This window comes from Balaenoptera acutorostrata, chromosome 1 (assembly GCF_949987535.1).
Source record: "Balaenoptera acutorostrata chromosome 1, mBalAcu1.1, whole genome shotgun sequence".
NCBI lineage: Eukaryota > Metazoa > Chordata > Mammalia > Artiodactyla > Balaenopteridae > Balaenoptera > Balaenoptera acutorostrata.
Window position 1 is genome coordinate 144,887,947 of NC_080064.1, and position 22,862 is coordinate 144,910,808.

Here is a 22,862-nt window from a genome sequence, read left to right on the forward strand (position 1 = left end):
CATATCCTCCCCAACACTTGTTATTTGGGGGTTTTTTTTTGATAGTAGCTATCCTAAAGGGTGTGAAGTTGTATCTCATTGTGGTTTTGAGTTGCATTTCCCTAAGGACTGATGTTGAGTATCTTTTCATGTGCTTATGAGCTATTTGCATATCGCCTTTGGAGAAAAGTCTATTCAAATCCTTTGCCTTTTTAATTGAGTCGTTTGCCTTTTTTGTTGTAGGATTGTAGGAGTTCTTTATGAATTCTGGATGTGAATTGCTTATCAGATATATGATTTGCAAATATTTTCTCCCATTCCGTGAGTTGCCTTTTCACTTTTTTGATAGTGCCCTTTGATGCACCAAAGGGGACTAAATAATTTTAAGGGGAGAATTGATATTTTCCAATTGGTATGTAAAGGGTGGATTGGAGTGGAGTGAGGTCAACAGGCAGGGAAATGGATTAAATAGCTACACTATCCAGGCAAGACATGGTAGGGTCTGAGTTGAAACAGAGAAGAAATTGAAAGGTAGACATTTAGGAAGCAAAGGCAACAGGATTCTGGTGATAGTGTAGAGAAAAAAAGGGACAGAGGGAGGAAAAAGTGTTGAGAAACTACTTCCATATTCAGCAAGAGATGATGAGAACCTGAAAAGGGAACATTGATGAGAGCAGAGAAGGGGCCACATTTGAGGAGATTAAGTTCCAACTGATTGGACAGGTGTGAGAAAGGGAGGAGTGGTGAATAACCCCAAGCATGGGCAATCCAGTAAAATATTACCTTAACTTACAGTTAACAACCTAAATTAAATTAGTCTCTGACACAGAGTAGCCTAGATGTGTTGGTTCCTGTAGTAGCCGGGTTTAGTGGAGCCTGCCCTGAATCATCCTTCCCTCACTTTCCACTAAAGTCATTTCTCCTTGTAAAAGTATCTTCTATGATTTATCACTATGATATGATTTATCAACCTCGAATCCTTTTTTGGAAGGGTATGGGATAAATAAATGTAAAAAACATAAGCCCAGATTGTAATCTGGAGCTTTGTGACTTTGAATAAGGACCTAAACTCCATAAGCTACTGTGTGCTTCCATGTTTGTTAAATATAATATAATTTATATTATATTAATTAATATAAATCTATATTTTAATGGCATCTTCCCCATGCAGATGCTGTGAGGATCAAATGGAAATAATTCAGATCAAACCCTTAGCACTGGGCCTGGACACAGGAAACCTCAAAACATATAAGCTGTTGCAGTCTTTGCTATTCCACCTCCATATCCAATGGCCAAGCCCAGTTGGATCTAAAATAGCTTGAAGGCTGTGGTACAGCAGTGAGCAGTGCAGGCAATCTGTGCAGGCCAGAGCCTCTGGCTCTTCATCCAGTGAGCATTGTGAAAGAATCATAGCCTTGGAATCAGAAAATCATGGGTTGAAATCTTGACTCTTCTGTTGACTAGCTTTATGGCTTCTTCTGCTTAAGACTCAAGAGGGGGTGACAGCAGGTCAGTCCCAGTGGTGAAGGGAACACTGGTCGCTTCTCACAGAGATTTGTCACTGTGTTTTGTCTGTCTTCAGAGGCATGACATCCAGTAGAAATGGCAGCTTCTCTCACTTGGAGCCCAGATCTAGAGTTGAATCCCCTACCTATAGGAATATGGTGGTCAACCTGGATGGCACACAGGATTGCACTCCAGAATGTTTATGGTGCTGGGTAAGAGAACTAGCACATACTGTGTATCAAAGCCCACTGATCATTATCACCTATAAGGTGCATCTTCCCCCACCCTCATGGGAAGTGACACCGTGGAGGGCTCAGTCCTCAGCTTGTTGGCCACTTCTGAACCTCAGGAGTGTGGGTTACAGCCATCTAGCTGTAACAGTGCATCACAAGGTGATTTCCTGACAGGTTGTCTCTGCCAACAAAAGGTTGCAGCTGTTTTATAGCTGAGAGTGGGAAGGACTTTGAAATGACTGCATTTAAATAAGCATTTTGTGCCCCATGGGTTCAGTTAGCAGTGGTTATGTCAAGCATTTAAGGGTGTTGTACCCCATCGAGCTATATTTCTACAGGGAAATGTTAAGGGAAGATGCAACTACACGTGTACGAAGAGAGATTAAGAAACCATAGTCTGAAACCACATGATTTTAATGTTTCTAAAACAGGCTAACCCAAGCTCTGGAGAATATGTGACACCACCCCTCCCTCTACAAATAAAAGGCAAAATGGCAGCTTTTATGATTTTTTTTGTTTCATTCTCTTACTAATGCGAATTAGCTTGTCAGTGTATTTTGTCTGCCTTCAAAGGAGTTAAATACAGTGGAGAGTGCTAGTCACAAACACGTGTATTCCACAAGCTAGCACTGACCTGTACACATTTCAAATTTGAATTATTTGCTGACATTAAAGATTGGGGAAGGCAGCAAGATTTAGGATTTCAAAACTGCTGGGAAGTTATGTTTGCTTGGGTCCTCTGACAAAGCAAATGCCAAGATGGGATTAAATATGCAAAAATTTTATTAGGGAAAATGCTTGTATGAGGAAAAAATAGGGAGAAGCCCAGAGAAGGCTGGGAGGGCAAGTCTGAGCAGCAGTGAAGCAGAGAGGAAGGGAAAGTTGGGTTGAAGTGTTCTAGGCTGCCGAGTAGTCTGAGGAGGATTCAGCAAAGAGTGGAGAGTCCTGGGGGCAAAGCTGGCTGTCAGAGGAGTCCTGTGTCTCCCAGGAATGGGTCTGCTAGTATCCCTGCTGCCCTCAGCCATTGGCTGGGCACAATCACTGGGAAGTATGACCTCTGCACAGACTCAGCCATGGGTTTCAGAGTGCAACAGCTGGGGCATTGGTCAACTGAGCTCTCTCTAGTTGGAGGTCTGCAAGTGCATCCCAATGTCTGCCACTGAAGCCATCTCCGGGTAAAGGGTATCTAACAGGCTGTTAATCAACCTAAAAAAAGCATGCCCAGAATATTCCCTGCCAGGGAGCAAAGACTTAAAATAGCCAGCCACTCCTTCCTCTCAGACTTAGAACACTGCCTCTTTACCTGTCCACGAAGGTCTTGTATTTGTACGACACTCCTCTGAAAACTCTAGATAAACAAATACATATATATACATATATATGAATGTATATGTGTATGTACCTAAAGAAAAAAGAGCAATCTCAAAACGTATTAATTATAGTATAAATGCTGAATGAGTTTGCAGGGAGCAGAATGGGGGTTTGAACTAAAAATCTTAAAGGTCATTTTCAGTCCCAATAGCTATACTTCTTTAATTGTTCTTAGGGAAACATTCTTAAAGGAGTAGACTCTGTTTTCAATACCTTTTTTCTCTAACTATAAAAGTAAAATGTGCTCTTTGAAAAATGAAGAAATATATTTTTAAATCAATCACCCCAAATTCTACCACAGAAATCATTAATATTTTAATATTTTTCAGAGCATATGTGTATATCTTTTAACTTTTTTATGATCTTGTTAACATATAATTTGATATCCTTTTTTTATAGTATAATATCAAACATTTCCCCATATCATTAAAAACTCCTTAGCACGGTATGTATTAGCATACATCTCTGAATATTTCCTTATGATAAATTCCTAGAAGGCTAGTAATCGCTAAGGCAAAGGGCATGCAACCTTCTAATGCTTTTGATATATATTGATAAATTACTTTATCAGCGGCATATAAGGGTACCTGTTTCCCTAAACCTTCCTTAACTCTAAAGACAGTATTTTTAAAAAAACCCTTGCCAGTTAGGGAGAAAATGGCATCATATTTTTAATTTATTTCCTTTAAACACTAGTAATATTTAACTTTTTATTTATTTTTTTAGTAATTTATAGTTCATCTTTGGTGAATTATTTCTTCACACCCTTGACCAGTTTTCTATCAAATTTGTGTATTTTTATTATTGGTTTACAGGACTCTTTACATATTAATGACCTAACCATTTATCTATCAAATATATCACAAATATTACCCATGTGTCATTTACTTTTTAATTTTGTTTATGTTTTTCTGATGTACAATTGTTTCATGCATTCAAAACTAGTGATCTTTTCATTTATGATTTCTGCTTAGATAAGCCTTGCCTATTTCAAGATTATATAAAATTTTACCTATGATTTATTTATTTTTCTACTGAAAAGAAAATAAAAGTGGCTTTACTTTTCACATTTAAAAATGTCAGCCATCTGGGATTTATTTTTATATATTTCTCAAGGTAGGAATCTAATTTTGTCATTTTACAAATTGTTACCAGTTTGTTCCAACACTATTTATAGCATAATCTAGCCCTTCCCATTTATTTGAATTTTCATTTTTATTACACACAAGGATAGTATTTTTAAATTTTTTGTGGGTTTTAAAAATCTCCTTTTGATTCATTTCCAGTTTTACTGCACTGCCATCAAAGAATGTGGCCTATACATTTCTCTACTTTGGGAAATATGCCAGCCTTTCTCTTTTGCTGACCACAGTGGATCTCAGCCACTGTGAACTACTGTGTGGTGTTTTGCAAAGTAAATTGCTACTACTCATAAAATATTTAAATTTGTGACTGGTGTACATATGAATTAGAGTCTATTTGATATATCACCAATAATAATATCATTCTCATTCACTGGCATTACAATTGTTTTTTTCCCCAGTTTTACTGACATATATAACATTGTCTAAGTTTAAGGTGCAGAGTGTAATGACTTGACTTACATATACTGTGAAATGATTTCCTCAATAAATTTAGTTAGGGCTTCCCTGGTGGCGCAGTGGTTGAGAATTTGCCTGCCAATGCAGGGGACATTGGGTTCGAGCCCCGGTCTGGGAAGATCGCATATGCCACGGAGCAACTAGGCCCGTGAACCACAACTACTGAGCCTGCGCTCTAGAGCCCATGCTCTGCACCAAGAGAGGCCGCGATAGTGAGAGGCCCGCGCACCGCGATGAAGAGTGGCCCCCGCTCACCGCAACTAGAGAAAGCCCTTGCACGGAAACGAAGACCCAACACAGCCAAAAAAAAAAAAAAAAAAAAAAAAAACCTGGCACAGCCAAATAAATAAATAAATAAATAGTAGATTGTCATTCTGCAGTTTAAAAAAAGTAAAAATTAAAAAACATAAATTTAGTTAACATCCATCATCTCACATAGATACTAAAAGAAAAAAAAAAGAAAAGAAAAAAATTTTTTCCTTGTGAAGAGAGCTCCTAGGAGGCATGACAATTCTTTGCAGTGGGGCAGACATGTAGGAGCAGTACAGAACCCCATCAGTTGTGGGTTCCTGCTGTGACTCCTCACGTTGATGTCCACGAGGCCTAATCATTATAGGGTTCCTGTTCTTGAATTTCCAGAAGGACTCTGCTTCCTATGATGCTTTCTAAAGTCTTACAGTAATTTTTCCTGCTCCCTCCAACTCAAGCTAGTATGATTAAGCTTCTATTCCTTACAATGAACAAAGCCTAACTAAAACACCACCGCTTTCTTCAGCACAGGAAGGAGGGACCAGTTTACATCAATCACAGCAGTGGCCTGACAAGGTGGACATGAAATTCAAGCATGGATCTCTAAGGAAGGCAGGCAGCCCTGGTGAGTGGGAGCCTTCTGAGTGGTGGAGTTTGCCCGTTGTGGGGTAGCCCACCATTGCCTGGGCTGGGCTCTCTCTGCAGTATCTCCCTTACCACTTGGGCCTGAGCATTTCTGCAGTGGGATCTGACTCTGCACTTGGCTGTTTGGTACACTTCCAGGAGGTTTGTAGGGATGATTCACTACTCCCTGGCAAGTCTAGCTCCAGCCTCTCTGCATGGGTGACAGTGAGATTCCATCACAAACTCCTTCTTCTCGTTCCTTGGGTCTTGCTTTTGCATTTAGCAGATTGAGGGTTACCTTTATTTTCTTTCAAATGGGTCTCACTTCATCTAAAGAAAGTATGTAACAAATATTTTTTAGATTTTTCTGGATTGTGGTAGCATCTTAATTGAGTTTCTCAGATAGTTACAGATTTCCTCCTATTTTTTAAAAATTCCTTTGAAGGAGCAGGAAGGAGTTAAGCCTTTGTGCTCAATTATTATCATGAGTTGAAAATTACATTTTCCAGTTTAATTCTTTCTTTCTCTCATTTAAAACCAAAAAGTTTTAATTTTTACATAATACCTCCTTATTGAATCTGCCCAACTAATCAAGGGGAAAATGCAATGAAAGCAAATCACCTGGTAGAAATATCAGGATATCTTTAATAGCTGTAAAGTATTATTTAACATGTAATTTGGATTCTCTCAGAATAATAGGCACTGTATTCTTTGGGGTTTTTTGCTCTATTCTTTTCTCCATACTTTCTTTGTTCTCTCTCTTCTCTCCATAGTCAGTTCATATTAGGATACCTAGTGGGTGATTTTAGGAATAAATAACTCATTCATTAAACACAATTTGAGCCCCACCATTTACAAAGCTTTCAGCAAAAGGTTATAGGAAATGTAAAGGGTAACCAGGTGCTGGCTATAGCAATTGCCATCATAAAATTATAAGCAAGCGTCAAGAGAAGAGCACATGAAAAGGTGTTCAACATGATTAGTCATTAGGGAAATGCAAATCGAGCCTACAATGAGGTAAAACTTCACACCCACTAGGACAGCTAGAACAAAAAAGACAGGCAATAACAAGTGTCTGTGAAGATGTGGAGAAATTGGAACCCTCCTATTCTTTGAGGTGGTGAAAATGTTCCAGAATTAGAGTGGTGATGGTTGCCCAGTCATGTCAATATACTGAAAACGACTGAATTGTACAATTTGCAAGACACGTATTTGACATGTATTAGTCAGAATTGGTTAAGTACTATAACAAATAAACCAAATCTCAAAGGCCTTTAAAATAACCCTAAAACTTCAATAGGATGTGGGGGAGGAAGAGCTCAATTCTGACAAGGGGGACTTTGGAAAGCTTCTCAGAACGAATGACTTCTAAGCCATACCACAGAGAACAAGTGATAATACAGTAGCCATTTACAAATGGCTAAGTGTGCCAAACACCAGGCCTTTATTTCTAATTCTCTATATACATAGTATGGTCACTCTGCTACAGATGAAGAACCTGAAGCTCAGTGGTCAAGATGTCTTCCCCACATGACAGAGCTAGTGAGTGGCAGAGAATACTGGGATCAGCTGAGAGGCAAGCTCTTGGTATGTGTAGAGGTTTGAGTAGCCTACACAGAGGGACATGTGCAAAGGCACAGGGGTAGAAAACAGCAGCATATGGATGGGAAACAGCAAATCAGCTGGGTAGCTGGGCCATCATCCATCCAGTTAGCGACTGGAACTGAGAATCAGCCTGGAAAGGTAAGCAGAGGCCAAATTATGGCAGGTTTTGTGTCGTGATGGAGAAGTTTAGAATTCATTCTGGACCATCAGAGAGCTGGAGGCATGTAAGCTAAATGGATCTGTGCTTTAGAGAAGGGGCTCTGACAGCAACAAGGATAGTGTTCAACCAGAGAGTCTGAAGCCAAGGTGACTGACTAAGAGTCCAGCAGAGAGGGACTGAGGCCTGAATGGGGTTGCAGAACTAAGCAAGGAGGAAAGGAGGAAAAGAATAAAGCCACCATTTCAAACCGGTGAAAGCATTTTAAACGTTCATGCTAATGCTTACCTTACATCGACACTGAGCATTCTGAATAAGGCACAGCTGTTCATCGACAGAGTTATTCTGGACCAAGGACTGATTTAATTAAACTGAGTGCTGAAGCATAGAAATGTCATCATGTCTCAAGGCTTCTAGCCACCTTTGCGCTGTAATCTCCTACCTCTGTCAATAGTCTTCTGGCTAGAAGAGCCCACAGGAAGCTTCTGATTAGCCAGCAGGTGTCATGGTCTGACAGGGCTAATCCTTTTTTCTTGTTCTGGCCCCTCACAAGTGATAAAGACCACTCTGGAGAAGACGGAAAGTGTACTGAGGCTACCTGTCTGTCATCCAGCAGATTCCAGAAGATAAAATTGTTCTTTTCTGTGCCCAGTGGCCACCGTCAATGTGGTTGGTGTAGTCTAAGCACCAGGTCTAAGAGCAAACCCCAGCTCTGTCATTTATTAGTCGGGCTAAGCTTGGTGTTGGCCATATTACTTAACCTTGCTGTTCCTCAGATCTCGCCTCTAGAAAATGGAGATATTCATAATAACAATTCCTTTATAGCACTGCAGGGGGCTTAAATCAGTTAAAACATGTAGGGGAGATTAGAAACTGCTTGATATACACTAACACCCAAAAACCACTTGAAACACTTGTTTTGGAATTTTCCAGTTCCTTCCTTTCCTTTAAGAATATGATCTGAAAAGAGTAGGTTGTTTATATCTCAATGACAGCAATATTTTCCATTAACTTGTAAAAACTTTAATTCTCCAATTATATCTCAACTGAAAATAAAAAAGAAACTAACACTTTGTAACAGAAAAATAAAATAAAAACTTTAATTCTCAATAATTGAATCTGAAATCAGTTCATAACATCAGAACCAGTACAGCTTTTGAACTGCAGTGTAATGAGAGGTAATGACTTATTAGCTATTTTAGGGGTTCTTGCTTAATTATGGTGAAGGAAGATGCAACTTTTTATGTTTACCTCCTCAACATTGTTTCACTTTCTGAAAGGGAGTAGGGGAAGGAGAGGGGGGTTTTCAAAGAGGTAATGTTGGGATAGAGATGAAAAATTTTTGTTTGTTTCTGTTTTTCTCTCTCTTTTTCACACACACACCCACACTTATGCACACACACGCACACAATTTCCTTTTCTACTTTAGCCACATTCCTTTGGTTATATCACAGTTGCTGAAGTTTCTGGATGTCAATATTTGCTTTCCATTGTCACTGAGAGGAGCCCACATAGTGACTTAATAAGTTAATAGCAACCGTTACTCCTAAGGCTGTATAGAGTTCCCACTGTCTGGCTCGAGTGCTATAGGAACATCAAGGTCTTCAGTTCTCACAGAGCTTACAGTTGATTGGAGAGACAAGACCAACACGTGAAATAACAATACTATTAGCACATATAAGCTGGAAGCAAGATAGGACTCTAGAGGATACCAGTAAGAACCAATGACTTCACCGTCTGGAGATTCATCTGTTACACCCACAGTGGTGGCGCTGTTGTGTGACCTGGGAAAAGGGGCTCCAAGCTGGAAAGCGAACTATCTGGAGAAGGCCATGAAACAAGAAGGAGAGGAAGCAGACAGCCTGGGGGCGGGGGGGGTGGGGCGCAGGGGGCTTGGCCGACCCCTCCCAGGTACCTGGAATTCCCCTCCCTTTGCTCCATTCTTCTCTTTGACCTGTGGCTGAATCTCACTCCTTGGTTATGGATTCCTAACACTTCTTGCTCCAAGTGACTATGTTCCATGTTTTCATCTTCTATCTACTCCAATTTTGAAAATGAAATAAAGAAAATACATACCCTAAGGAGAAACCAGAGGAAGAAAAAAAAAAAACAGATGTAAGAATCATAATTTTCCTATCTAGAAAAGCAGGTTACTCAGAGTACTTCACACATAGTTGAGAGACCAGTTAGAACCATTAGCAAGTTGTTAGCACTGACTCTAAACTCCCTGCTCTCAGGTAGCCCCAACCATTCAGAAGGAGCTGTGTGGTGTCACTAGAATTAACCATTATAAAAAAAATACAAAAACAACACTCTATCCACAACTGCTTATTGGGTCCATTACCTGGGTAATGTGCACTGTGGTACCCCCAAAGAAGATGTAAACATTTAAACACACACACACACACAAACACACAAACTATCTAGTCTCAAATCAATAGCTACTGATCTTGATGCCACCATAAAGATATGGAAGGACCCCAATAGTATAAAGGCTGTAAAATTTCAGCAAGTGAGGGAAACTATGGATTTTCCAAAGGTTCAGAAACTAAGAGGCTGGGGTTGTTCAGCCACTGTAGGAGTTAGACTGAGGTATAAGAGTGGAAGAGGTTGAAGAGAAAACATATTTCCAACAGTTAAGAATGTGGGCTCTGGCATTTGACTGGTGAAAATCAATCTTGGCCTTGTGCTAATTACTTCACCCCTCCGTGCTTCCATTTCCACATCTGCATGGGAATGATGATAATATTCATCTCTCTCTGATTGCTTTGCCAGGAAGATGAAGTGAGTTAGCTCATGTACATTATGAATTACATAATACCATGCTTACCACACAGCAGACAATCGGTGTTAGCTGTTATTGCATGGAGCAAGTACAAAGAAAGCACATTTCAGAGTAGTACTTATTTTAGGATCACTTGTTTCTGAATAATCCTGCCAAAGCTACTTTTGACTTGATTATTCAGAAAAATTAACCAGATTGGAAGCTTTTTAAAAATAAATCACATAAATTGAATTCATTTAAATTCATATGAGAAATTATAGGAGGCAGCAGTGTATAGATTTTACTATCTTTTATTCAATCAACCTGTACTTTCATTGGTTTCTTTTTTGCAGTCAATGGTAAAGGGACCCTATACGTCTTAGTCAGTTTGGGCTGCTATAACAAAATACCACAGCCTGGGTAACTTAAACAAGATATATTTACTTCTCACAGTTCTAGAGGCTGGAAGTCTGAGATCAAAGTGCCAGCATGGTCAAGTTCTTGGTAAGGGCCCTTTTCCCGGTTTGCTTGTGTTCTGGGTGGGGAGAGGCGGAGTGGAGGAGAGCTCTCTGGGTTCCTCTTATAAGAGCACTAATCTCACCATGAGGCCCCCCGCTCCCCACCATGACCTCAACTCCCAAAGGCCTACCTCCTCCTAATACCATCAGCATCGGGGATTAAGGCTCCAACATGAATTTGGGGATGCAAACATTCAATCCATAACGCTGTACTTAAAAGAAACATAAGAAACAAAAATTTCAAACTTATGTGTTATAAATGGTTCTATAGAGCCAAATATTTATAAGTTAAAGCCTTAGAAATAAAAGAAAATCAGTTATGAAAGAAGTGCCTTTGAAGGTTAAATCTTAACTTTTCTGGGCAAAAGAGTTTTTTTTTGAAAATTGTATTGTTTGAAGATACATAAGCACAGAGGGGTGAAGTAATTAGCACCATCTAATATAAATGTATAGTAGATTTAGACTGTGCTGACCAAACAGATGTGCAGGCAACTCTTGCTGTGTGGTTTAGGGGAGGGTCCCCACCCCCGGGTCCCCACCCCCTGGTCCGTGGACTGGTACCGATCCTCAGCCTGTTAGGAACTGGGCCGCACAGCAGGAGGTGAGAAGCTGGAGAGTGATCTAGGATTCATCTGCCGCTCCCCGTTGCTCCCCATCGCTTGCCTTACTGACCGAACCACCACCCCCCCGACCAGAAAAACTGTCTTCCACAAAACCAGTCCCTGGTACCAAAAAGGTTGAGGACCACTGGTTTAGGGTACATACCTAAGCCTCTCCAGCACCTCAGAGGCCCATCCTGTCTGCCCCTCCCCTCCCACTGTACCCTTCCTACCCTCTCTTCTGCAGTCCTTACCCAAATCCCCATGGTCTCACTGCCCCTGCTGTGGCTATGTGCAAGAAAATGTGTGTGCAGGGGACTTCCCTGGCGGTCCAGTGCTTAAGACTCCAAGCTTCCACTGCAGGGTTCAATCCCTGGTCTCGGAACTAAGACCGTGCATGTCCCCTGGCAAGGCCAAAAAAACAAAAAAAAACAAAAAAAGAAAGAAAATGTGTGTGTGTCGCGGTTGTGGTGGTGATGCGAATCTCCACTCCCATGTCCTCCACATTTGGGGGAGGAAGGAAAGGTGCCCCAGGAATCCCAGGTAAATGAGGAATGAATGTTCACATTAAAAAAAATGTTTATCAGAGCAGTTATTTTCTACAGAAATACCAGCACCAAACAGGGTTTACTGAGAGGCAAAAAGGGCTTAAGTTCCACGACACCTTATTCACATGAGCCTTTCCCAGGGGGCTTTTGCACTTTTAGCTTCCTTATCTAGAAAGTGGCTCCCCAAATTGTAAGTGATTCAAACCCTACAAAACCTGGATTGTTTCTGGTCAGCACTATAGGTTAATTATGGGATTCCTTTCATGGACTTTTGTGACTATCCTGAGAACCTTACTACCACATAAAATGTTGTTTCTAAGGAGTAGTTTCTAGTGAGAATTAACACAACATACCACCTGTTCTCAGCCCTGGGAAGATGTCTGGTCCCTAAACTAGGTTCTTAACAAATGTTTGCTGATTGAATAATAATGAAATAAATGAAGGGAAAATGGATATACTTGAAGTACTTACTGAGTACTTCTCTCTGAAGGGTAGGATTATGGTGATTTTTATTTCCTTCATACCTGGCTGAGTTTCTGAAATTGTTCCACAATGAACATGTATTATTTTGAATAATTAAAAACTTGCTTTAAAAGTTCATAGTATGGATTTTGTAAACTTACACATGTATGGAGTGCTTGCTCTGTGGCCTTCTGTTACTTCTGAGGATATCAATTCAGAGGAGACCTACATTGTATTGCTCTCAAGAAATCTATGGTACCAGTCACTGAGCCCTGAAGAGACAGATTACAACACAGGTCAACATTTGTAGAGCTTGGTCTGTTCAGGTGGTAGTGAGGGAAGGAGAGAAGCAGGGAAAGAGAAAAACCTGGTTATGCTCAAGCATCCTTTTATATAGAATTATATGTAAATAAACACACACACACACACACACCTTAGTTATATACTTCTTTCATCTTACCATAGAAGAGGTTTTTAGGAGTGGCCTAAAAACCCCAGAGAAATGTTGACTACATTTGGATAAACCCAGCAGATGGATTTTCACTCCCAACTTTAAGAAGGAATGCAAAGAGAGAAAAAAAAAAAAAAAGTCTACCAAATTACCAAATCTGGGATTAAACTATACACTTGAAAGGACAGCTCGTATTTATTGAGTTCTTACCATGTGTCAGGCATTACGCAAAGTTTTTTATATGCATTGCCACCTCATTTTATTTTCCTTTTATTTTGACAACATGCCTGTGAGATGGGAACTAGTATCACCAATCCCATTTTACAGATGAGGGAAGGAAGGCTGAAAGAAATAAAACAAGTCACCTAAGGTAACAGAGATGGTGGCTGGCAGGGCCTGACTGGAATCCTAATTAGCCTGCCAGCCTTTCTAAACCACTCCTCTTCAGGAGGCCAGATCACAAAGAATTCTGGTTCCAAAGAAAAAAATAAACTAGAATATGGATAATTAAAAAAAATGGAATACAAAAGAGTTTCAAAAACAATGTGATACCAGCCTTTCAAATTAAAAAAGTAAAAACACTGGAAAACCATTTTCTTTTTTTTTTTTTTCTCAAAAAGGCCGACTTCCTAGACATTATGGGTGGGTTATTAACTCATTTCATTAAACTAAATTATGAATTTGCTTTTCAATTAAGTGTCTCATCACTGTCACAGCTCCGATGTGTCCTTTCCTGTTTTCCAACTTCATCTTGGTCCAAAGTAAGAAATGATTCGGTCTGTGTGTAATCCACGGGACCCAGGGAAGATCTTTCGCCCCTTTTGTTTTCTTGGGTGTCCTCACTCTGGAGGCCTGGCATTCCTCACGTGTCTAGGGCAATGCAGGAGCAGCGAAGCGCGGGGAAGCCACACAAAAGACATCCAACCACTATCAATGTTGCAAGATCAATTCAGGGCGCACACGAAACACCCAGTATGTCCAGGAAAAGAAGAAAAAATATCTTCTTCCAGAGAGTGAGAAACTGGTTGACCTCTTGTGAGTGTCCACAAAAAACTGAGCAGGTAAAATGGTGGGCGGCGATCTTTGTGGATCCCCAATCATCCCAAACGCGCCTGGCAGGCGCGGCCGCCGCCCTTTAGTCCCAAGAGGCCGGAGGGGCAAAGAGGGGGCGCAGGGCGCGAAGTCTCAGGCGGTGTCTCCTTCCCCTCCCCAGTGCAGCTTCTGCCCAGTGACCAACGCTTCATTCATCTTGAAGGCGCCGCGGCTCCAGGGCAGGGTGGCGGGTCAGGGGCCGGGGCCGCTGGGCAGCGCCCGCCGGTCCAGCGAAGGGAGTGGCCGCGCGGCGCGGCGAGGATGCCCGGCCTTCCCTCCCTCTGCTTCCAGCAGGCGCAGCCCCACGGCTGGGCCCAAGGGCTGGCTTGGGTTTCCCGCAGAGCTGGGCCGCCCCGACCTCCGAGCGGCCCCGTGGCTTCCACGCCACCGCCTGGGTGTCAGGCCCAGGACGCAGCTTTCGCGTCGGGGTCTCCCTTCCCGCTGGCCGGCCGGCGCGGGGTGCGCGCGCGCGCGCACACACACACACACACACACACACACACACACGCCCGTCCTCACCCTCCTTCCCTCTCTGCAGCCCTGGCAGCCCCGCTCTCCTGGTCCCTTTCTCCGGGGTGCGCGGCACCCTCCCGGCCTCCGCAGGCCGTTCCCAGGGGCGAGGCTGGGTGCTGGACGCGCGCGGGAGCCGCGCGCGGGGAGGGGCCGGCGGTGGGGGAGTGTCTGGCTGCCCCCGCCCCTCGAGTGAGTGACTGGGCGAGGAGGTCCCCTCCCTCCCTCCCCCTCCCTTTTTCCCGGTCCCCTCCCTCGCTCGCTCGCTCCCCACCAGCTCCGGCTTGCTCCCTGCCCACTCCCGGGGGGACGTTCCGTGCCGCGGCCGCCGCTTCTTTCACACTTTAGTTGGGAGCCGCGCGCCGCGCTCAGTTACTGGAGAGCTGGCCGCGCGCCGCCGCCTCCCGCACGCACGCACGCCGGCCGGGCTTCGGGGGTTTCGGCTCTTACTCCCGGCGTCTGGGAGGAGGGGGAGACCCGGACTCACTGTGGGGAGGAGGAGGAAGAGGAGGAGAAGGGAGGAAGAAAACAAGCGAGGAGGATCCGGGCGGGGGGCGGGAGGCTTACCACCTTCAGCCCCCCCGCGAGCGCCCAAGGTAAGCGTGAGCCCACGCCGACCTGGGGCGGGGGGAGTTGGCGGCGCAGCCCGCCCGGGTTCCGCTCCCGGGCGCGCCCGGGTGGGCTGGGAGGGAGGCCTGCGGGGTGCCTGCCGCGCGGCGGGGATGGGAGCCGCGGTCGTGGCGCTGCCGGCGCGCGCGGCCCGGGCCGGGGCTGCTGCTGCTGCTCCTGCCGCTGCCGCCGCCGCCGCTGCCGCTGCGGGGCTGGCGGGGACGGAAGCTGGGGTGGGGGGGGGAGCTGCTGGGGGCGTCTGCTGGCCGGGGCGGAGGGGTTGGGATGCGGTTGGGGCTGCTGACGACTTTCGTCACATTGAGGCCTGGGTGGCTGGGATTCGACCCCCCCTCCCTTCCCATCCGCACTCCCCGCCGCCCTCAGCCTTTCCTGCTCCTTTCGAGCTTTGCCTGTAGCCGCCGTACTTTGCAAGCCAGAGCTTGAAAGAAAAAGCAAAATTCAGAATCCTCTGCTAAATCTCCGAGTCTCTTCTCCCGCTCCGACTGATTGATGTGTTTGTGTGGGTGCCGTGATCCCCGGGATTTCTGAAGTTTTGACCTTTTTGGGGTGACTTGTCTCGATGCAGCGATTTGCCCACCTCGATGTATTTATTATTCGTGCCCATGCGAGGCAGCCAGAGGGTGCCTGGTTATTGTACTGGGGAAAGATTTCACTCCCTTCTGCAGGCAGTTCGCGAAGTGCGGCCGCCGCAGCTGCCTCTGGTCTGCTGCCTGACGTCCTTCGCCGGTCTTCCACCCTGCCCCCACCCCCTCCTCGGAGGGATTTTTTTTTTTTTTTTTGCACTTACTGTTTGTGTGAGAGAAGCCCCTGGGCTTAGAGCCTTTTATCTCCGATTCATCCCTCTTCCAAAGCTCTGAATTGTCTCAGGCACGATGGTAAAAATGGGGTGGCTTTCTCTGCTCCAAGAGTTGCACGGTCAAGGATAAAAATATATACACATAAAACACGCATTAATCCTGGGAGGTGACAAGCACAGTTTGCGATAGAAGTGCTTGTTTTCCAGTAGGAAGTTGACGACCTATGTATGAGGTATCTCCCATCGCATGTGGGGTAGGAAAATTGTTTTAAAATAGGTAGTTGCTTATTTTGTACCGTGGCTGGAAGACAGCCCTAAGTTCAGCTATTGGAGCAAGTCTGAAAGTGATACACCCTAGTCACCCAGAACTTCACTAAAGACACATATACTCTGACTCAGACTTTGGGAGGGGGACTGACACCATAAATTCCATGTAATTGTTTTGTTTTTTTTTTTAAGGAAACAGTTGGGCAGCTTGGGGAAGTGACACACGTTCATTACACAGACAGATCTTATGAACACTTCCTTACTTCATGGGCTGGGCTCACCTTCTACCTAATGGAATAACCTTTCAGTTGGTAGAATTGGGATGTACCAGGGTAGAAAAAAATTATGGGTAGAGTGGGCCTGGGCTACTCTAGCTTTCTTGGGGGGAGAAGGTGATGTTTCTGAAGGGTCTTTAAGTTCAAGATGCTCAATCTGGGGGTTTCCTCCCCTTTTTCATACTTCTAGAGCTGCATTGTAGGATCAATAGAACATGTTCTGTGTTGGCTGTTTGGAAATGCCATTGATCAGGCATGGAAATTAATTTAGACTTAATTATCTAGTTTTCTTTTGCTGCTTGTAAAGTAGTAAGTGCTGGTGATAGGACAGCTGAGTGTATTTATCTCTGCATTAAACCAGTGCTGGGACTAGCACTTCACAGATGAGAAATGCAGCATTGAAATGTAACCTCCCTTAAGTGTTTCCTGCTGTGCAAACTGGGTTCGGAGAACAGCTCCGGAGGGCTACTCAGAAAAGCGACAAAGACAAGCGGACTCAGCACTTGGATGAGAAGATGCCTGCGAAGGAGTGGGGTGCTTCTGTTGTCAAGCTTATCTCCATTCGGGCATTTTTCCCAAGAAAAACTGGCCTTGGTTGGTAGGGAGGAAAAGTTCATCCTAGAAGGATCCTGAGGTTCTAGCTTCCCTTTTCAGCTGACTCCGTTTCAGTGGTTGAGAGAGCTGATAATTTTGTTTTATTGGCTAGTAATTTACCCTTTATACCCTCTCACCCCTGATCTCACTTTATCATCTAGCATGGATTTCTGGGAATTAATAGGCCACAGTCTGAAGTGGTTTGAGCTTCTTGAAGAATCACAGGGTATACATCAAAAGCTTGTTCATTAATTGGCACTGTTTGCTGTGACTGATGCAGAAACTCTACCCAGGAGGAAGGTAGTGTGTCCCATTGTGAATATCATTGTGCCTCAGGCACACAGTGCCTCAGCGCTGTGTTGGATTTTTGACCAGGCAAGACTTGACTGTCACATGCTGAGTGGCTTGCTCCAGGCTCCTTGCGGCCCCTTTCTTCTAGCTATTTTCCGTCAGGGAATGAGACGCTCCAGGTTGGAGAGGAAGAATCATGGCACTGCCCCTTAGAAAAGGAGAGGGCAGGAGATTATTCGCAGAGGGTCTTAAGTGTGATAAGTATCACCAGCTTCACGTGAACTTATCGATAGAATTTGGAACCCTGTGAGACACAGGCAAGTGCATTTTTGGCCATCTTATGTTCCTTCTTTGGAATTTTAGAAGCCTTGGAGCTTGGGAGAAGTAAAAGCTGTGATTACTTAGGCTGTCATTAAAACATGAAAGGCAGATTGCAATAGATCAATATAGAATACTTAGAAAACTGAGAAGACAGGGATAGGGCCTGCGTGCAGGGAGAATTGTACACTGAAACTGTATTTTAAAATTGGTGACAGTTGTGACTTTAAGAGATCATAAATCAAGAGCTTATCTAAAGTGACATGTAAATTATATACATACATGTTTTTAAAGTAGGCAATTATTTTACTTGACTCCCTCAGTTCTGAAGTTTAATTTTACAAGTTACAATTGCAACAAGAAACAACTTGACATGCTGTGGTTATGCAATCAGGACAAGAGTGGTTGCACGTAAACTGGGCTAGGATGAACATGGAAATGAACACACAGCAGTGTCCGCAGTCCAGGTATTAACAAGTCCCTTTTTTTTTTTTTTTCTTTTTAATTCATTGTGTTCCTGGAAGATGCATTTCCTAGGTTGTAGGGTAGTCACATAATGTCAAGATTGCTTTCTCTCTATACTTGTGAGAGGAGATGCAGCTGCCCCAATCTGAATGGAAACTGAGAAGATTAACTAACTGAACTAGGTAGTTAGAGGCAGACTGTTTTGCTCATCTCTGCAACCCCCATGGCGGCTTGTACACTACCTTGCACTTGGAATCACTCAATGAGTGATTGAATTGAATGGAATTCACCTAATTAGTTAAGATCTGTAACGTGTCAAAAACCTCCTTGGAAATGCATTAGATGTGGATTTCCATTTTAGTAAATCAGTAGGATAGTTTATCAAGAGCTCCATATTATGCCTCAGGTAGGGTTTTTAAATGTTGAGAAGTATTGGACAGGAAAGTAAACATACCAAGCATAATGTCTTCTCAAATGGGAATTTCTAGTTAGGGTCATCTTGATTTGGAATATATATACTATCCGTAATTGACAAATATTTCTTCACTCCTGATTGTGACTGCGGTCTTTCTTTTTTTGTCCAAGGCATTCAGTGAATAACAATGCTTCATATTTATAGGGTGCTTTATGGTTTTCAAAGTTCTTTCATGTACTCTTGTCTTACCTGGCATTGTACTGCAGCCATAGCACTCAGGGTTTTCCATGCTGGGATCTCTCCCAGAAGATGCCTGCATCAGGGAGTCGGGGAGAGGTCCTGGGGAAGCTCACAGGTAGCCCCGCCTCTTGGTTTACTGGATTTTCTCAAGGGAGCCATAATTGGTAATCACTGCTGGTCCCTCTAAAATAACTTAAAACAAGCAAAGTTGAGACTTGTCTCATGCAGCGAGCACACTTAGCCTGCCAGCATTCATCCTGTGGCTCTGCCCCTACATCTGTTCGCTCTCCTTGGGCTGCCTTTTACCTTGCTCCTTTGCCGAATGTCCCTTTCATCTACCTATCCTTGCTGAAGTGTTTCCATGTTTTTCTGTCCCACAGATTTTCCATCCATAGGCTCTCCTGCTTCTTCTCCCACCACCTTACTTTTGCCTGCAAGACTTGGGTTGTGTGTTTCCGAATGACCTTTTCCAGTACTTGAACCGCATCTCCAGGCCCGCTTTCCCTCTGAGTCCTCCCACCTCTCTACTCAAGTGTAGACTTTCTGCTTCCAGCCACTTCTCCTTTCTACCCTCAGGGCCCCTCTGCCTTGTCCTACTTTGCCCCCTACACCTCCCTTATTCCTTCCACCCACTTCTCTCCATCAAGCCCTCAGATCTTCCAGCACATGCCTGCCTCTGCCTGTTTCACAGGCTCACGCCATCTCAGCAGATGTGTTTACAGCATTCATGAGTTGAAGTCCGCATACATGCTTTGTACCTTTAGAAGAATGGAGTTAGAACACCCCCAAGTTTGGGGCTCTTTCTGCTTTTGTATTCATTTTTGATTCCACAATATTTTTGACTTTTAAAGGCTCTTAAGCCCTTTAATCATAGCTGAAGCACTTTGCTTCTTCACTTCACTTAGCTATTACAGCCTATGTTGGATAATAGATAAAGGAATATCTAGGTGACTATTGTTATTATTATTATTTTAAAAATTATTTATTTATTTATGGCTGTGTTTGGGTCTTCGTTTCTGTGCGAGGGCTTTCTCTAGTTGCGGCAAGCGGGGGCCACTCCTCATCGTGGTGTGCGGGCCTCTCACTGTCGCGGCCTCTCTTGTTGCGGAGCACAGGCTCCAGACGCGCAGGCTCAGTAGTTGTGGCTCACGGGCCCAGCCGCTCCGCGGCATGTGGGATCTTCCCAGACCAGGGCTCGAACCCGTGTCCCCTGCACCGGCAGGCAGACTCTCAACCACTGCGCCACCAAGGAAGCCCCCTGTTATTTTTAAAGATTAGACAACATATCTTGAGAAGCATTTCAGAGATTTTCATAATGGCACCATTGAAAGGCTTTCCTGTACACCCAAATCTACTTACTAATCACAGAAGTAGAATGGTTTGTTTAATTTCATCCTCAATACCTTGTTTTTTTCTCTTTTGGTTAAATAAATGTTGGTTAAATGAATGTTGGTTAAATAAACATTGCTGTAACTTGAACCAAATTTTTTCTCATTTGTTGTGGTTTTACTGCTCTCCATGAAAATTTTTATAAGCTCACTAGACACATTTCTACCAAGCAAGGATTCTTTAGTTAAGACCTAACATTGTTGCTTTCCCTTATAAATTTATAACCTATGTTGGCCCTACCAGTAGGGTCAGTGGGAGAAAGAGGACTACTGCTGGAAAAACACAGCCTATTGACTCATTGCATACGAACTTAGATTGGTCTTTTTACAAAACCATACTTCAAAAGTAGATCTAGCACTAGTTACGCAATATCCTGAGTGCTCCAGGGCTTTTGGAAGAAGGTGCTTTAAAGGAGAGCAGCGACAATGGTTTTTAAGTAAGAATTCCCTTTCTTTGATGGATCTGTGTTTTATTTGAGTGCAGTGGTTATTGCAGTAGTTTCAGTTTATTGTTACACCATATATTAGGACATTTTCTACCTTACTTGGTGACTTATGTTTTTCCCTGCCTGAGCAGGGTAAAGAAGGAGAATGAGAGGTTGGTGGTTTTTGCTGGAGTGTGAGGACATTTTTCATACCCATCATCACAGATGCTGGTGGAGTAGGTGACACCCACTCAACAGTCCAAGAGATGCAGTGTGTATCATCACAGGCCCGCCTAAAAGCTTCTCCCTGAACCCCACAGTTGACAAGGAGATCTACACATGTCGTTTACAGTGCAGGGGAGCCCCTATATCAACACTACAGTTTCTTTCAGGAGAGGATTGAAAGGCCAGATGTAGAGTAAGGAGATGCTGCAGGCTTAGGCCTAGGTTTGCAGAGAACTTTTCAAAGACACAGATAATTAATACATGCCAAGGGGTGACTTCAGCAGTTCTATCTGAAAGTTCTGCCAAAAGCAATTTTCCTAAGATAATTTTGTAACAGTTCTTACAATTAAAAGGTTATAAAGGAATAAGCTACATATATCTAATTCTGTGTCTCAGGCAGATACTATTACTATTTTGAGGAAGGAGTTGAGAATCCAGGAACCTCTTTGAGTTGTTTAATATCTACTGAAAATTCGGATATTCTGGTTTCTATGCCAGGAGTCCATGACAGTCTAGGTACAGCTCCCAAAACAAATGTTCTGCTTACCCTTGGTGGCCGTCCGAACACCCACCCCCGCCCGGCCTTGAGCTTTCCTCCCTCGGTGGCTTCTCTTGGGGTCCAAGCCATTTCTCGAGTCTCAGTTCAAATCCCTTCTCCTTCAGGGAGCGTCTTCTCTGACCATCAGAGTGGTTTCTCCCTTGGCTTCCACGAACTCCTGCAACACTTACTTGTTGTTTATTTTATTTCATTATTAGTTTTGGTCTTCATTTATGTTTATTTGTCGCCCCACCGAATTATCAGCTCTTCTGTCATGCCCACTGGGCCTTAAGAGTATAACAGCTGAATAAGTAGCTGTTGGTTGATTGACAGCTGGTCATTGGTCTGAGGCTTAGAATTTTTCTTTATGAAGACCTTGCTCCCATTTAAAACTCTTTAACCAAATGAGGAAGTGGAGTTTCTCAGGGATGAGAAAAGATAATGGGAATTGTTTAATTCCTTTGTTGCCCAAGGTTAAAGCATCTAATCTCTCTTACTCTCTTAGATAATATGTTAAACAAACATTTACTTTTGTTGATGATACTTTGTGTCATCTCTGTGCCTGGCACTGGAGAGATGCTGGAGATACAGATAAGAAGGGCTGGCCCTGACTTTGTGGACTTCTCAGACAAGTGTGGGAATTGGCAAGCACATGGTATGTCGTAAAGAGTCAAGGTGCTTTGGAAGTTGAGGGGAGAAAGCAGCCAACTCTGTCTAGAGGTAGGCTGACCCGGCACCCTGTCTCCCTGGGACAGTCCTGGTCTGTGCCCATTGTTCAACATAGTTATTAATGCACTCCCTTTGCCCTCAAAAGTCTCCCAGTTTGGACAATGAATTATACGATTCCCCAACATAAAGAAGTCATAGAAGGCTTCACAGAGAAGGAGGTATTCTGGATGACACTCGAAAGCTGCACAAGGGTCCCCTAGGGTATTGCTGACATTTCCAGAAATATTGGGGGACCAACATTGGTTTGCTAAGTGTTTTTCCTCATTTTACTATGGATTTATAGACTAATTCACAGACTGGCATTTGTGGATAAAGGGATTTGGGGGCAGATGGAAGATGAAGTAGGGCATTCTAGCAGAGGACACACAGTGATGTGGAGAAACGTGGATGTGGGTCATTGTGGCTGGAGTTTCTGCATCTTGTAGCACGATGCAAGATAAGACTGATCAACTATGCAAGGCTTCACAGTACATAGTTTGGACTCATTGCCCAAAATAAGAGGCATTGAGAGATTGTAAACAGGGGAGAGACATAATTTGCATGATAGATGGTTCCTTTGTGAGTGTGGGGAAAAGACTGGAGGGGAACAGAGAGTGTCCCCAGGACACCTACCACACAATTGGGGCCCAGCACATATTTGTTGAATGAATGAATGAGAGATTTTGAATCTGTGGTAGTTGAAGCTACATGGTTTTGTATGAGATTGCCCAGGGAAAGTAAATATTATAGAAGAAAAACACTGAACCGTGAGTTCCAGGGAACACCAACTTTTATGGGCTGTGGATGGAAAGGATAGTGAAGGAGACTGAAAAGTGCCAGCTCCTCATTGAGGCAAGAGAACCAGGCACATTGTGTCAGGAAGAGAGGATGGATCAAGAATTGGTGTGTGCTTAGAATTGTCATAAGAAGAAGTAAAACAGCATTGAAGAGTTTTTCTCAGAATTTGTAATTCTATTATTAAATAGAAGTGGAAATATTTACCTTATGGGAGATAACA

General features: G+C 43.5%; 1 protein-coding gene across 1 annotated transcript in view; it reads left to right on the top strand.

Annotated features, from left to right (window-relative positions):
- Nucleotides 1–14,520: 14,520 nt before the first annotated feature.
- The window catches only part of LOC130704565 (uncharacterized protein C1orf21-like), a 118,850-nt gene continuing 110,508 nt past the window's right edge, over nt 14,521–22,862 (top strand). The window contains exon 1 of the mRNA XM_057525929.1: nt 14,521–14,865. The gene's annotated coding sequence lies outside the window, so the exon portion shown is untranslated. The remainder of the gene's footprint in view (nt 14,866–22,862) is intronic.